This window comes from Onychomys torridus, chromosome 23 (assembly GCF_903995425.1).
Source record: "Onychomys torridus chromosome 23, mOncTor1.1, whole genome shotgun sequence".
NCBI classification, from domain to species: domain Eukaryota; kingdom Metazoa; phylum Chordata; class Mammalia; order Rodentia; family Cricetidae; genus Onychomys; species Onychomys torridus.
This window is the reverse complement of record NC_050465.1, coordinates 868244-886100: the sequence shown is the minus strand read 5'-3', so window position 1 is coordinate 886100 and position 17857 is coordinate 868244. Positions and strand designations below refer to the sequence as shown.

At 41.6% G+C, this 17857-nt stretch overlaps 1 protein-coding gene across 1 annotated transcript in view; it reads left to right on the top strand.

The window, feature by feature from the left end:
• Dner (delta/notch like EGF repeat containing) overlaps positions 1-17857 on the top strand; it is a 336946-nt gene that overhangs the window by 16674 nt on the left and 302415 nt on the right. The gene's annotated exons all lie outside the window — the stretch shown is intronic.

The following is a 17857-nucleotide window of genomic DNA, read 5'->3' as shown; positions in this document are numbered from 1 at the left end:
TTCTCCGCCCAGAATCCTCCCCACTCATCCAACTCCATGGCTTCTTTCTCTCTTTAGAAAACAAATAGGCAAATAAAAACAAACAAACCAGAATTAAAAAAAAAGAAAAACCACGAGAGGCATGTACACACAATGATGCACGCATACACGCAAACAAACCCTACAAAACCACAAAATTGGAACTATAACATTAGCAAAATACTAGGAGGGTAAAAAAATGATCATACAAAGCAAGAGAAGACAAAAAAAAATCTCCAAAAATACCTCTGAGTTGATTTGTGTTTGCATCTACCGCTGGGCTCGCCCCCTGCTCTTAAGTGTAATTTGTAGACCCAGGAGATGCCACTGGAAAAACTGATTGTCTTCTTTGCAAGCAGCTGTCAATTGGGAGATAGCTTCTGGGGTTGGGTTGGGGCTCCTGCCCTCTTTCCTTTCTCAGTGCTCCACCCCACCTGGCTTGGATCTGTGCAGGCCCTGTGCACGCCGGCACAGTCTCTGGGAGTTCACATCTGTGCAGGCCCTGTACATGCTGGCACAGTCTCTGGAGTTCACATGTGCACCAGTCCTGTTGTGTCCAGAAGACACTGTTTCCGTGTGGTCCTCCATCCCTCGGCTCTCACAGTCCACGTCCTCTTCTGATTGATCCCCGAACCCTGAGAGGAGGGCTTTGATGTAGACCGCTCATTTAGGAATGAGTGTTTCCAAGGTCAGAGGACCTCTTTTAGCGTTTTGAGTCTCTTCCATCATGTTGATCCCAGAGATCAAACTCAGGTTGGACAAGCACCTTTTAGACCCTGAGCAAACCCACCTTCCCCAGTCCCTCTTTTCCACAGGAGATCAGAGGCTAAAAAGGACCACACAGTGGATGCTGAAATACAGACTCTTAGGTCTTTCCTACACCCTCATTCTGCTTAGCTTTCTGCAAAGGTACAGAATCCCATGCTTAGATGAATATGTTAGAACAAGAAAAACACTTAAATGTGTCCCGTATTACCGTAGGAAGGGAGTCTGTAACACAGAACCAATAGTAAGCAACCCAAGATCTCCACCTTTAATCCGTGCTCTCTCATGGGATTTTCAGGACACTTCCTTTTAAGTATAATTTATATAAGGTAAAATTTACTAATTTTACCATTTGTTTCTGTGAGTTTTAAACCACCATCACGATTATTCTGTTTCCCAGATATCCTTCTGTTCTTCTGTTATCAACGCTTTCCCACCTCAGCCCAGGCAGGCAGTGGGGTTTTTAATGTTATATAAACAATCAAATAGTAAGTGCTTTTCCCATGTCCTGCGACGTTCCCCCCACTTAATATAATTTTATGTGTGTGGTGTTTTGAGACTGTGAAACAGGCTCTGACTATTGTTGGGAAAGAATATTCCTGGTGTTGCACAAAGGAACACCTGAACAAATACAAGTAACTTGGCAAGGCAATTTCTTTTGTAAAACTGGTGTGCCATGACCCAGACTGGGCTAGTGAGCAGCACACATAGATGTGATGTCCTCTGTCTTTTTTCCCTAACATAAGGGGGTAAGTGAAGGCTTGGCTGTTCCTCATTGGCTGATGTTCAACCTGTCAGTCTACATATGATTGGCTAATATGGGAAGGAGCAGGAAGAAAATTCAGAAAGGAAGGAAGGGAGTGGAGCTTTGGGTTATCCAAGTTCTGGGAATACAGGGAGGCCTTTGTGTAAACAGAAGTTTCTGGGGTTGGGGGGATGCAAAGATTTGCATAAATGTTTTATAAGGTGGGAGAGAACATTGGCTCATGGTGGGCTAGCCATCCTTGATAGAAAACAAACAAACAAACAAACAAAACATTTCTCACACTGTGTAGCCCAGGCTTGCCTTAAACTCACTACATATCCAGGGCTGTCTACAAACTTGTGGCAATCCTCCTGCTTCAGCCTCCCAAGAGCTGAGATTATGGGCATGCAACCATACTTGTCTAGTATAATGCCTTTGAGGTTGATTCCTGTGGTCCCTGGTATTGGCAGTTTGTTCCTTATTACGTGTGCTTTTCCAGTTTACTTATCTTTTAGCTGGTTGATATTATCCGGGTTGTTGACCAGGTTTTAGTGATTATGCATAAAACCATCTCCCTGTTCCCCTTAAATATGTTTTAAAATGAGGGAGAATATTTCTTATGAGTTTTCTTTTCTTATTTTTGATTATTTTCTTTTGAGCTATATTTTCTCCACCCCATTGATTTGTAATTGCCCTTTATTAATGAAGGAAAGTAGCCCTTTATCTGTGGTAGTGTAAGCACTGTTGAATACCGTTCTGGTCAAGGTTTATAGCGCTAGAGTTGACCCTCTTGGCTTTTAAAAACATATTGCTGGTTCACTCTTAACATATGTTTGTTTTAAGAAAGGTAGGCATAGCCGAGGTGGTGGCAGGCACATGCCTTTAATCCCAGCACTCAGGAGGCAGAGGACAGGTGGATCTCTGAGTTCAAGGCCAGCCTGGTCTGCAGAGTGAGTTTCACAGCTCTGGGCTGTTATACAGAGAAACTCTGTCTCAGAACTGCCCCCCCCCCCAAGATTGTCATAAATCATATTTAAATATTTCAGTTTGTGATGACTTTATATTATATTAGAATAAAGAGACTTTTATCAGAAATCTTCCTTTCTTCTTAAAAAAGAATCGTTTAGTTCCCCTGTGCCTTAATATTTGGCCTGGGTGCCTTGGTATTTTGTTAAAGTTACCAAGTTAATTTTAATGTCATTGTTGACGAACAGAGCTTTTCTTCAAAGTCCTTAATCACAAGTGTAATGTTCCGGTTCCAGAAGGTTCTTTTCATCCCTCTTGGACAGGAGAAGAACTGGCCTAATGTTCAGTAGGATGCAACATCCCCATGCTTTAGTCTTCACATGGTATTTTTAGCTCTTTTCTCTTCAAGAACAGCTTCATTAGTCCGGGCCATTGGGTTTCTGTGTTTTTCTATGTTCATTTTCCACACTTTAAAATTGGCTATTTTGGGGGTTTGTTTTTAGTTTCTGATTGTGCAAAAGAGAATTCTTTTATCTCCGTAGAAAAGCCTCATAATGAGAGAAATAAGAGAGACAGAAAAATGAGAACTAATATTAGCATTTTTATGAAGCCCCAAATAAATTCTCAGCTGGAGAAAAGTAGATTTAATATTACTTTTTTCCCTTTTACAAAAGGAGGAGGGGATGGGGCATGATAGGGATTTCTGAGCTATTCTCACACAAAGGAAGTTAATCTTTTTTGTTTCACAGGGGAAAAATTGCTGTGTTCAAGTTCAGTAGTATATGTCAGCAGCTTAAAAAAAATCACAAATTGATGATATCATGCAATGTTTCTCATACTTAACATTTTTATTTTTGAGACAGGGTTTCATTATGTAGCTCAGGCTGGCTTCAAACCTGTGGCGATCCACTTGTCTCAACCTCCCAAGTGCTGGGATTATAGATGTGGTTCACCATGTCCAGCTTGCTTCCTGTGGTTTCAATAGATTCTACATATTTTTTGTGTGCTTAAAAGGTTATTATCATCATCATTATTGTTATTATTATTATTTCAAGCAGAGTCCATAGGAATTTTTGTTTGTTTGTTTTTGTTTTTCGAGACAGAGTTTCTCTGTCCTGGATGTCCTGGAACTCACTTTGTAGTCCAGGCTGGCCTCGATCTCACAGAGATCTGCCTCCTGAGTGCTGGGGTTAAAGGCATGTGCCATCTGGTGTGTGCCCCTGAGTCTATAGGAAGCTGAGATCTCCTTCTCAGAACCTCCATCTTCCAAGTAGCATGTGAAGTATGTGTGAGGTCCTTTGCTCTTTCTCCCTTACTTTTGGAAACACAGAATCCTGGATTCAATGATGGAGAAGCATCCTTTCAGAAGAGTGACCCACAGGGAACCTGTATGGGTTGCATTCCTTAATGACACCTTCTTTCCCTGGGTGTCCCTAAAGATCCTTCTTATAGTGGAATATGGGTCTCTCTCAAAAGAGGAAATGTATGTTCTTGTCAGTGTTCTTCAGCAGACACTTCTTCTGAAGTCTCCAGAAAGATGTGGAGAGTTCTAAAATTCTCTTCTTAGGGTTCTGGCTACAGTGCATTAGAAAGGAGTTTTGGACACAGCATGTCCTCTCGGTGGATGGCGGTAGGTAGTGCAGAGCCCTGAAATACTTGTATTCTTCCTGAATCCTGCAGCAAAGTTCTCATTAGCCTAGGCAGATCTATGATATCTCATCTTGATTTTTGATTTTATATATATATATTTATTTTTCAAGGCAAGGTTTCTCTGTGTAGCTTTTGGAGCTTGTCCTGGAACTTACTCTGTAGACCAGGTTGGCCTCGAACTCACAGAGATTCTCCTGCCTCTGCCTCCTGAGTGCTGGGATTAAAGGCATGAGCCACCACCACCCAGCCTTGATTTTTTTAAAAAATTGAAGTAAAAGTTACATAACATACAAACTACTACTGATTCCTGGCCTAAAAAACCAAACAAACCTATTTTCAAATAAACAATTGAGGGAACTTTAGCTCCCAGTCTAGCTCCAGAATGTGAGGATTGGTATTGCTTGTCAAGTTGATATAATCTATATCCACCGAGGAGACCAGCCTCTGGGCATGCTTGTGGGGATGATGTTGATTACAGTAATTGATATGGGAAGACCCACTGATTGTGGCATCATTTCCTGGTACTGAATACGTAGAGAAAGGGAGTTGAGGCCAAGTGTGTATTCATTGCCCTCTGCTTCCTGATTGAAGAAGCCATGTGACCAGCTTCTGCCCCCTGGGCCTTCCCACCATGATAGTCTGTACCTTGAACTGTGAACTGAAGCAACCTTTCCCTCCCTGGTGTTGCATTTTATCATAGCAATGGGAAAAGAAACTAAGACATAATCTATTTTATTATCACCCTGAAAGGGAATCCTGTGTCCTTAAAGTAATGCCTCCCCACCCCTCCCACAGTGCCTGGCAATCACAAACCTACATTTGTCCCTGGGTTTGCATGCCCTTAGTATTTCATATGAATGGAACAGTATAATTTCGCAGTCTTTGGGTCTGACTTCTTTCACTTTCCATAACTTTAAAATTTTGAGATTCATCTATATTGTAGCTTGTATCACAACTTTGTTTTTAAAATGGATTTAATTGAATCAATCTATGTTTGTGCATATGTGCATATGTACCACATTTTGTCTATCAGTTCATCTGTTGATGGATGTGAGTTGCTCCTGTTCTTTGGCTACTATGAAGAACGCTGCTATGGACATTCTTGTACCAGCATTTGGCTTCCTGTTTTCAGTTCTTTTGAGTCTATGCTAGGAGTGGGCTGGCTGGATCATATAATGCTATAATAAACTTTGTAAAGACTGGACGTTTGTCTTTTTTTTTTAATTAAAAAATTTGTATATATGTGTGCAAATGTACATGTGTGTGCCAGGATTAAATAGAGGTCACAGTCAGTGTTGAGTGTCTTCTTCTATCACTTCCATCTTATTTGTGTGTGTGTGTGTGTGTGTGTGTGTGTGTGTGTGTGTGAGAGAGAGAGAGAGAGAGAGAGAGAGAGAGAGAGAGAGAGAGAGAGACAGAGAGAGATGGACTCTTATTGAGCATGGTGATCATTGACTACTTAGGCTAGTGAGCCCTAGGGATCCACTTACCCCTGCCTTCCTAGTGTTATAGATACAGATATACTGTCCTGCCTGATTTTTTACATGGGTACTGGGGACCCAAACTTCATGCTGTGTGGCAGGCACTTTATAGAATGAGCAGCCCCCCTTTAACGTGAGCCCCAAAGTTCTCTGTGGATGTTGTGGTGGTCAGTTTTGATTGTCAGCTTGGTACAACCTTGAAACGCCTGAGAAGAGAGTTTTATGAGGAATTATCAAGATCAAGTTATCCTGTGGGAATGTCGGTGAGGGATTGTTTTGATTATTAATTGACTTGGGAAGACCCAGCCCATTGTGGGTGGCATCATTCCTAGGCTAGGCTTTTTATGAATAGAGAAAGCTATCTGAGTACTTTGCAGTAAGCAAACCAGGATGCATTTATTCTTTCTTGTCCTTGACCATAGATGCAATGTGAGTAACTGCTTGAGTTCCAAAGCTTGGCCTTTCTAAAATGATGGACTGCAACTTGGAACTGTGAGCCAAGTAGACTCTTTCCTTCCCTGTGTTGTTTTTTGTCATAGTGTTTGTCAAAGCAACAGACAAACTAGGACAGTTGAGTATTTGCACCCCCCACTCATAGGCCAGACTGATATACTCTTATTACTATACTGGCCTGGGTATAGAGTATTCCAGAACTCATTTGAGCACAGTCTATAGGCCCTTAGTGACACTCTGATATCCCAACTTTATGGTTTCCTCATTAAGGTCCAGCCTTTCATGGCTCCCTCCTGAAACAGCCTGCATGCTGGAGAGCTCTGTTCTATGACTCTGCCCAGACCCTGAGCACAGCCTTCTCTGCCAGTGGATGGAGCTGTGTTCTATTTCCTGTGGTCTGCTCAGATCCTCTGGGAAAAAACAGTATTTTCCAGGGATGCTTGAGGCACCATGAAGTGGCCTTAGGGCAGGGGAAATGACTCCATAGGTAAAGCCCTTGTTTTGCAAGTGTGTGGACAAGAGTTTGAATCCTCAGAACCTACATGAATCTGGATGAGGCAGCACGTATCTATAATCCCAGTGCTCCTGTGACAAGATGGGAAGCAGAGATGGGACAGTTGCCAGAGCATGCAGGCCAGCTAGTTTGACTTAAACAACAGCAAACATGAGACCAAATGAAGGGTTATTTTCCTCTCACTTCCACATGTGCACAGGGCTTCTGAAAGCACTTTGCTAGCTCACGGGGGTCTTCTGAACCTCTGTACAGTTCCTGTCTGCTGAGTCCTGGCCCCACATTGAGCACATTCAATACCACAAGAGGAGCAGAGACTCCCCAGTGGTCATTGTGGGCTGTAATACTGTCTCAGGTGCCTTGTTTGTTAAGGGATTGCTTCATGTGGGTTCATGGTGAGCATCCATATTGTGTTTAATGGGTTCTTTGTAAGTGAGAAGTCAGAGTAAGCTGGGGAGTGGGACCCCTGTGCTTGCTGATGAGCCAAAATAGGTCTAAAGGGATGGAGATCTCTTGCTGCTTAGCAACCACTGCTAGGCTCTTGGGCTGCTACACTGATTCTTGTTAATTCCTTGGGAATTAGGATTTGGACCTCAGAAGGTCAGTTTACTTCTCATGTCCAGAGTCTGTCTGTCTGTCTGTCTGTCTGTCTGTCTCTGTGTGTGTGTGTGTGTGTGTGTGTGTGTGTGTGTGTGTGTGTGTGTGATTGTGTGTATGGCAAGTGGAGGAAAACCTTGGGTATTATTATTCCTTAGTTGTAGGGCACTGTTTCCTTTTTAATTTTCTTGTTTATAGCAAAACTTCTCACTGACTTGCCCAGGTTAGACCATCTGACTAGACGTTTTTAGGGATCTACATGTTGCTGCTTCCACCTCACCTAGCTTGGAATCAAACTCAGGTCCTCATCATTGTGTAGCAAATTCTTTACAGACTAAGCCATCTCCTCAGTTCCTGAGGCCCAGAGACTCTCACAAAGCAATTGCATCTTCAAGTCAGAGTCTATAGGAATGTCTGCTACTCACCCAGTTCTGGGAGACTGGGAGTCTCCCAGGTCTGTCTTACCCATAGTCTGACCCTACAGTGTTCAGCTTTATGGAATGTTGGGGAAGGAGAGGAGATAGAGTCCTCTTGTTTTTCAAGCCACATAGGGCTCTGACTCTTTAACTGGCCACTTTTGAGTACTGACTCTGTGGTACTTTGAATGTAATTGACTCTCACAATCTCATAGGGAGTGGCACTATTAGGAGGTGTGGATTTGTTGGAGGGGGTATGGCCTTGTTGGAGGAAGTATGTCACTGTGAGGATGGGCTTTGAGGTTCCCTATGCTCAGGATACTACTCAGTGTCTCAGTCCACTACCGGTTGCCTGCAAATCAAGATGTAGCCAGGCCAGGCGGTGGTGGCGCACGCCTGTAGCAAATCAAGATGTAGCAGAGCCAGGCAGATCTCTGTGAGTTCGAGGCCAGTCTGGTCTCCAAAGCAAGTTCTAGGAAAGGCACAAAGCTCCACAGAGAAACCCTGTCTTGAAAAACAAAACCAAAAACAAACAAACAAAAGATGTAGCCAGCACCATATCTATCTGCACATTGCCATGTTCCTCCCCATGATGATAATGGATGGCACTTCTGAAACTGTAGGTGAGCCACCCCAATTAAATGTTTTACTTTGTAAGAGTTGCTGTGGTCATGGTGTCTCTTCACAGCAATAGAAATCCTAACTAAGACTCCAATGGCAGATTCTTGAATTTAGCTGAGACATAAATTTGCCTTGGTCAGTTTACTGATTTTATGAAAGAAAATGAAAGTCAAAGAGATGAATGCTAGAGTCAGGATAAGAACTTGCCAATTCTCCATCCAGGGCTCCTTCACTAAGCATTTAAGTACAGACATTTCAAACCCTGAAGACACTCCTATAGAGACTTACCACAGCCATCTTCATAGACATTCAGAGTCAACGAAATGCTCAATTCTCTGTGCCTTACCCATGTGCCTTGTTCACACCTCTACGTTACCTGTCCTGATCACATATTTCCCTGGAGCCCCTTGTGATAGGTGAGGAGAGACTGGGTAGAGGTCTGTATGACTTGATAAATGTTAACAGAGCAGGTAGGTAGAGATTGAAGCCCCATGTGCAGGGCTTTCCTTGTGTGGTCCAGCTGTCTGCTTTACTCAGCTTTGCAACAGAATAAAAATCCTGTTTATAAGATGTCGTCCTCAGGTACAACCTAGTCAGTTGGAGACTCTGAAGGATGAATTAAGACAGTGGAATGTTAACTGTATCCATAGCATCATTTAATATTTTTGGAAACTAAGACCTCTTAGAGGAATAAGCCATTGCTTTTCTGTTGGACTCATAAAACTACTTAGGTCAGAGGTGTTTTTTCTGTATATCTTAAAGCCTTCCCTCTTACTGCTTTTTAGGAATAGCTAGGTTGAAAGTGTAACTTTATATTTTAACTGACATAAAACCTGTAATGGTAAACTGAATCTTACAAACAGGAATTAGCTTGCATAATCACTTAGAATATGAAGCTCAGTAATTTGCTTAACTATGGCAAGTAGCCAGGGAAGCCCTAGTTTTAAGATTAAACATAATGTCTACATGTTCATATGAGCAAAATTACAAAAATACAGTGCTGTGGATTTTATTTAGTAGATCTACAGTATCTTAAATATAAGCACGTTAAATGTTTCCGTAAGGAGTTTAATGATTGGGTCACATCCAACTATTTTTTATCTTATAGATGAAAAACCATAGAGATTGCATGGCCAGGCTAGATCAAGGTTCCTCCTGCACATGTTAAAATCCTTTGGGTTGTAAGCAACAGAACACCCAACTCAGATAGCTCACACAAGAATGCAGGTCTTCAGTGTACGCAATTGAAGAGTGTAGGTAGAACAGTGTTTGGGAACTCAGTTTGTCCTCATATCTGTCAGCTTCAGTTTTCTTTATGTGGGCCTCACCCTAGAGTCCAGATAGTGACTTCTGATGGTTGCAGGTTCACACCATCCCATAGCTAGGAACTGCAGGTGAAGAGACCCTATTCTGCTTTTCTAGGAAGTCCTGAGCTAGGCTGTGCAGAGCTGGCTTGAGTCACATGTGTATCTCTGAACCAATCATTGTGGTCAGAGGATTGGATTCTGCTGATTGACCAGGCCTAGGTCATGTGTCCACCACTAGGGTTGGTAGGTGGTCCTAGTGGAGCCACGTGGGCTGTTATCACTTGAATCTGAAATGTTCCTCATTGGCTCTCAGTTTGGATTCATAGTCACTAATTGGTGGCACTGTCTGAGTAGGTTCGGAAAGTTTGAGAGGTAGGGCCTAGTTGGAGAAAGTAGGTCACTGGGGGCGGATCCTTAGAGATATACTATTCATGGCCACTTCCTGTATCTCACAGCTGTTGTCTGCTATAGTCATGTCTTCCCCTGCTATAATGTTCTGCCTGCCTAAGTATGAGAGTTAATGAACATAGACTGGATCTTCTAAAACCATGAACCAAAACAAATCTTTCCTTAATTGTTCTGTCAGGATTTAAGCCTTGCAAAAGTCATCAATCCACAGAATGAGACTAGATGGAAGTCCTTCCTAAGGAAATCAGGAGAATGGAATGGGAGATTGGTGATATTTTGTTTGTGCTTTAATAAATAAAGCTTGCCGGGTGGTGGTGCACGCCTTTAATCCCAGCACTCGGGAGGCAGAGCCAGGAGGATCTCTGTGAATTCGAGGCCAGCCTGGTCTACAGAGTGAGTTCCAGGAAAAAGGCACAAAGCTACACAGAGAAACCCTGTCTCGAAAAAACAAAAACAAACAAACAAAAAACAAAAAGCAAAAAACAAATAAAGCTTGCCTAGAGATCAGAGTGGGGAATTAGCCACTTGTTAACCATAGAAGTCAGGCAGTGGAGGCACACACTTTTAATCCCAGCACCTCATGTCTTTGCTCCCAATACTTGAGAGGCACACATGCCTTTAATCCTAGCACTAGGGAGGTGGAGACAGGAAGTGATATGGCTGAGCAGAGAAAGGAATATAAGGTGGGAGGAGACAGGAGCTCAGTTGTTTCAGGCTGAGGAGTTGGTGAGGTAAGAAGTGGCTATGGCTTGCTCCTTTGTCTCTCTGATCTTTCAGCATTTACCCCAATATTTGGCTCTGGGTTTTTATTATTAAGACCAATTAGAATTTGTGCTACAGGAGACGGCTAATATGCCTTCTCACTTTCCTCATGGGTTCATGCTTTGTGTTTGGGTGGCATTTTAGCAAAAAAATAATTCCTTTTGTCTGCATCTGCAGCCAGATCTGCTGAGACTTCTCACAGACATACTTTTTATGGTGGCCACAGCAAATGTCATTGTTCATATTGTCTCTGTGTCTCTTTTTTTAAGTAATAGTGTCCCATCGTGAAGAACATTGTAGTGTACATGATAGAAGGGCAGCTGTGTACTGACAATGATCTGTGAGAGCCATGCTTCAGTTTAGAAGGAGCGTGTTTATTAAGTATACAACAAACAACAATAAAGGAATAACACAGCAAGCAGCAGAACAATAGTTCAGCATCTCAAGAGACACTTAATGGTCTAGTAGAAACTGACCAGGGAGTCCATAGAACCAGCGGGAGCATCTGGTGGGTAAAGGGGTCCCAGGCAGATACCTCTTTTCTTCCACTGCAGACACTTTTACAGAATGAGTTGAGGAATAGTCTTTCCTCTTTTTCTTCTTTTTTAGTGACCCAGTGAATTTGGTCAGGTTTGCCCATCTGAGCATAAGTGTGTGTGTTTATTATTTACCAGGGCAGTGGCTGTATCACCGATGAAAAGATCTCTTCCTTCCCTAGCTTAATCTGCTCTCTTGTTATGGCATGATGAGAGGGACATTTTTTTTTCTCCTCTAAACCTCTGATCCAGATGTGATCATGAGAAAAATACCAGACACATTCTAATTGAGTGACAATCAACAACACACTGGGTCAGTGTTTCTTACAACAATTAAGGTCATCAAAAAGGAAAAGGTCATAGAAGATACTGTCTCTTCAAAGAGGAGACAAAGGAGGCACCAGGACAAAATGCAGTGTGGGCACCTGCAAAGGAGAAACAGCTCTGGGAAGAACTAAGAAAATCTGAATGGAGCTTGGCCTCTAGATGACAGAGTGCCACTGTTGCTTCATTAATGGGATAAATGCTACACACTAGTGTAAGGGTATAACAAGAGAAACGAGATGTGGGCATGCAGGAACTCCATGCTGCCCTTGCAACATTTCTGCAATTTACAACTACTAAGAAGTGTTTATTAAGAGTAACTGAGGGTTGGGGATTTAGCTCAGTGGTAGATCACTTGCCTAGCAAATATAAGGCCCTGGGTTCGATCCTCAGCTTCAAAAAAAAAAAAAAAAAAAGTAAGTGAGCTTCTTGTTTTTAATGTATATGTGCTTATGCGTTTCATTTTCCTCGTCAATTGAACCTTCATAGTCAGGAAACAGTCCTCTTTACCTCTTATTAGATACATGCTGGTTAGTTCTTACTGTCAGCTTGACACAGACTACAGTCACCTGGGAAGAGGGAACCTCAATGGAAGGATTGCTTTCAACAGATTGGCCTGTAGGCGAGTCTGGGTTGGGGAGCATTTTTACAGTTGGTGATTGATGTGGGAGGGCCCAGTCCACTGTGGGTGGTAACCTCCCTGGAAGTAGGTGGTCCTGGGTTGTATAAGAAAGCAGGGGCTGGAGAGATGGCTCAGCTGTTAAAGGTTAGGCCCCCAAGCAAAAATATAAGAAAGCAGGCTGAGCAAACCACAAGGAGCGAGCCAGGAAGCAGTGTTCCTCCATGGCCTCTGCTTCAGTTCCTGTCTTCAGATGGATGCTAAGATGAAACAAACCCTTCCCTCCCCAAGCTGCTTTCGATCATGGTGTCTGTTGTAGCAGTAAACAGCTAACTAGGACAATATGGCAGTTGTCTTAATGTGTGGGTTGTCTGATGTTGCTTCAGAGGTCAGTTTCCTTTCAATTTAGTGTTGTCTGATGTCTTTTCCCACTTGATTTATTTTCTACCTTTTTGTACCGTCTTCTTCCTCCTTTTCTTCCTCTTCTCCTTCCTCCTCTTCCCCTTCTCTCCCTCATTCATCTTTTCTTCTCCCTCTTCTTATTGCTCTCCCCCAGCTTCCTCCAGTTCCTCCTCCTCTTATTCCCTTATTTTTTTATTCTTATTCGTTTCCTTCCCATCATCCTTATTGCCATTATAATTGTCATTATTATTATTCGGTTGTCTGAAGGACCCAATCCAGGCCTTCCACATGCCAAACAAGCACTGAACTGTGTCTAGAGCCCTCTCTTTTTATATTTGAATTATGCTTCATATAATTATCATAAAGTTGAGTTTCATGTCTTATGCAGTTTGATAGTATTTGTCCTTCAATGGGAAGATGTGGTTGTTTATATTTATAACTAGGTTTATTTCTGTAACATTGAAGTTCTGTCTCACTCTTAATTGTCTCATTCTTAAAACTACACTCTTTGCCTGGTCTTTTTTTTTTTTTAATTTATTTTATTTACTTTTATTGTGTATACAGTGTTCTGCCTACATGCATGCTTACAGACCAGAAGAGGGCACCAGATCTCATTACTGATGGTTGTGAGCCACCATGTGGTTGCTCAGAATTGAACTCAGGACCTCTGAAAGAACAGCCAGTGCTCTTAACCACTGAGCCATCTCTCCAGCCCTAAAACTACACTCTCTCTCTCTCTCTTTTTTTTTTTTTTTTTTTTTTTTGAGCTGAGGATCGAACACTCAGGGCCTTTGCTCTGCCACTGAGCTAAATCCCCAACCCGAAAACTACACTCTTAATTATGTAGTTTTTAAATGTTTGGGATTCCAACCCCAAACGAGAGGAATTTGCCAGGTGTTGCATTTAGGATGGTCTAGAACTTCAATATTGTCTAGTTCAGCAAAGCCATTACCGCCTCATTGTAATTTCTCAGCTATCTGGAATCTTCTGGAAAATTAGATACTCTTAGAGGAGTGTCTTAGTACAGGAAACTAAGACCAAAAGACAAAATCTGAGGCTGAAGAGGTCTTATAACTTTACTGATGTAAGATCTTGAATGGTACATTGATTCTTTTTTTCTAGTGTGTGGTTCCTTGGAATGACTCAGGGCCTCACACATGCTGGACAAGCAGTCTATCACATAGTTACACTTCTAGTCTCCCTTTTAAACTTTATTTAGAGACAGGATCTCACTATGTAGCTAAGACCGGTCTAAACCTTGCTTGCTATATTCTGGCCTCAGCCTCTCAAGTGCTGAGATTCCAGACATGTACTCAGTACATTCATTCATTTTTTTTTTTTTTTTTTCCTGCCAGAGCTGAGGACCGAACCCAGGGCAGTAAGCGCTCTACCAGTGAGCTAAATCCCCAACCCTGGTATTCATTCTTAATTAATGGGCATTGATAAGAATAGACTAGGACATATCATAAACATTAACACTGCAATGTGATAAGCAAACACTGAAGTAAGTTGAGCTGTGGTGGTTCACACCTTTAATCCCAGTACTCAAGGATCTCTGTGAGTTCAAGGGCAGCCTGGTCTACAGAGTAAATTCAAGAACAGTCAAAGCTTCACAAAAAAACCCCATCTCGAAAAACAAAACAAAACAAAAAAACAAAAACAAAAAATAAACAAACAAACAAACAAGCAAACAAATAAAAAACTGAAGTAAATAAAATAATAGTCCCCAGGTTTATGAGTACAAAGAAATACACAGGAAGGATGTAATTCTGTTATTTTGCTCTTTTTTCTGGTAACACTTGTCACCTGTTTACTTTGCAAACTTTCCTGCTGAAATTTAAGCTCCACAAAATGTTTGTGTTCTCCCACACCTTAGATATAATCCAGGTCCTTGAAAAAATACAAACAGACAAGCATAACATGTCTTTTCAGCAAAAGAATGGTCATAGCTTCCTGTCTAGGGCCCATGTCCTCTCCAGCCATGGGGCTGCTTACTGTGTTTTCCATACTAGACTTGAATTTCCTCCTATTGAGTAGGCTTCAAATCTAAGCAGAAAACTGTTGGTTACTCTTTTAACAACCTTGCCACTATTACACCAGTAGGCACATCTTGGCCACTTTATAGAGTAACACAAGCTCCACAGCTGAGTAACATTTTTTATGATAATATCACGTACCTCCTACCTCCTGTAGCCTATGCAACACCTCCCAGCATGATGAAGGCCAACCAGCAGGTCAAAAGTTTCCATTTTAGTTCCAGCTTGACTTCTCTATGTCCTGGAACCAGAACATGTGGTGTCTTCAGCAAGAGGATCTTATCATCTAGTTCTGGTGGGTAACTAATAGCAGTGGTGATTGCTTGTATTGTTTTAGGGGCCTTAGGAGCCTCTCACGGCAAGGTATTTTGGTTTTTTGTTTTGTTTTGTTTTGTTTTACATTGCCTGGATTATATTGGGTTTTGTATGGCAAGTTTTTATTTGTATTATATTTCTGTGGAACTTGACATATTCTTGTCTTGCATCTATTTCTTTGGAGAAATTAAGTGGTTAAATAGTTACCTACTTAGTTGATGTCTGAGAGTGGAGAAGAAATTTTACACTTGGGGCTGATCATTTGGAAAATTTATTCATCAACAATCTGAGACTCCAGTGACCCACTGGCATGAAACAATTGCAGCCTTAGCTATAATTACCCAAATTATGCTTGCCAACATTTGTCATGTTTAGGAATCCCTCACTTGAATGGAAAAATAAACCTTTAAGGTTAGTAAGTCTTGTGGCATGCTAGAGAGAGTTCTAGATAGGACTCTATTATAGCCTGAAGGAGGTCCTTAGACAAACGACTTGACCTTTGGATTTTAGTTATATCATGCGTATGTTGTAAGTCTAGAATGTTCCTTGTGCTTTTAGGAAGGCTGTGGTTACTAAAATAATAGGGACTTTGAAGTCTTTCCAGGGAGTCACAGAGGACTATGGGTGGTTCTGCCACTTACTGCTTCTCATATTGTCCCAATCAAAGGAGTACTCGTGTGTGTATACATGCTTTTAGAATGTGGGAAGTGCCAAGAGATTTTCACACTGGTAGGTGGTGGTATTTCCTCTCCATCCAGTCTGAGTTCAATGGGTCCAACATATTTTTTTCAGATGTTTTGATGTCCATCCAAGTTACATCACCAGTGCTTTCTAGTATGCTGATATGGTAATACTTAGCTTGTTCCTTTTCCCTTCTGTATATTTTTGAAGCTAAGATAAATTGTATGCAGAAACACATTTTAAAATGGCTTTACATTTTTGCATATATTTGACTGTGTTTTAATAGGAGACATATGTCTAAATTCAAGCATCATGAAGAAGGTATGGTTTCTAGCTGGGTGGTGATGTCAGAGGTCACAGTGTGCAAAACATGGCATTTCCTGAGGGCTCTATCCTGCCTTCTAGAAGGTCAGGACCCTGAAGAAAATTGGTGTACTGTCTAGTGGTGTGTCTCATGTACTATAGGCAGACTATCTCTCGCCCACTACAGATAGGATCCTGGGAACCCCACAGATGGTTCTGAGAGGGTGTCTGGCTGGTGCCAAACCCCATTCTTTGCTACATCTTAATGTTCAGGAGGATCATAGGGAAATTCTTTTCTTTCTATAAATTTCCACAACCAAAGGAGAGGAGAATGGCCTGGTTCTTGTGGCTAAGGTTATTAACATCCAGACTTGCATGAATGCTATGGGTTCATAGTTGTTTGCTTCCAGGAAGCCTTAGTAGACAGTCGAAGGGCAGTGTTGCTGTTCACAAGCATTCTGAGAGATGTATGGGTTTCTAGATGACCTGTCTCTGACCATGTTCTTTTTATGAAGGTCCCTTTGGTGTATCCTGTCTTGGGAGGTCCTCTTAACATTTGGATTGTTCTATTATGGTATGGGATGTTAGATACAACTATTGTTTAAGATGGTATTAAACACCTTCTAGCAGGTATGTCTGCTGATATGGACTTACCTTGATGGAGAATGGGCACTGATTCTGTGTCACACCTACAGCTTGCCAAACATTTACCCAATTTTAATTATCAGCCAGATTATGAAGATAGAAAGAAAGGAGCAAGATGATGACAGATAAGGTAAAGTCAACTGAGAATCCATCTGGAAATCATTATGGTGTAGAGCACTGCCAGATACATAAATATTGTACAAAATCACTCTATTAGCCCCATGCTTGCATTTGGCAGCTAGCTGGTATTAAAATATTATGACAGATTAAAGTAATCTTAAATTACATTAAAAATATACTCTTTGAAGCAGAATGGGCACTTAGATCAAAGTTGGATATGAAAATTATTTCTTTTCTTTTTTTTCTGGAAAGCAATTAGACACTATGGACCAAGAACCCTCAAATATTTTGACTTCAAAGTATTTCTTTTTGGAGCTTGCCCCACAAAAATAGTTAGAAATTTGAACAAAGTTTTATTAATAGGGGTGGTTGTCAAGGAATTACTTATTATAGCCCTTAAATGGGACAGCCCCTGAGAGCCAATGTAACAGTAGAATGGCTTGATAGAATTTTAATTAACTATTTTATTTTTAAATTATGTACATGTATTTGTGTGGATATATGCATATGTGTCTAGGTGCATGGAGGCTAAAGATGTCAGATCCCCTGCAGCTGGAGTGACAGGTGAGCTTGTAGGGGCTGGAAACTCTTAACCACGGAGCCATCTCTCTAGCCCCTAAGTGACAAAATTTTATTTATTTATTTATTTTTTCGAGACAGGGTTTCTCTGTGTAGTTTTGGTGCCCATCCTGGATCTCACTTTGTAGATCAGGCTGGCCTTGAACTCACAGAGAACCTCCTGGTTCTGCCTCCCGAGTGCTGGGATTAAAGGCGTGTACCACACTGCCTGGCCTGTGACAAAATTTTAAATAGCTTTTGCAAAAGGTGTTTATCAAGACAACTTTGTTCTAATGAGATTAAATAAGAAAATAAAATTGGACCAGTACTATAATCATGGTTTTGATAAGGTACACAGAACCAAATGAACCAGAAACATATCATCTTCCTAGACTGAGTAGTGTTACAACAACCAGGACATGTATGTGCCTCGAAGTTCTTTAAAGGTCTTTATATGCCTATGTCTGTCCGTATTGTATTGGTATCCAAAGGAAGTTAGGGATAGAATCCACAGGTCTCTTCTCCTTCACTTGTTAGTCTGTCTGGAAACTCCACAGTTAGTCACATGTTAGGCTAAGTTTCGGAGTACATCCAGAATGTCACCACATGGACTGTGGT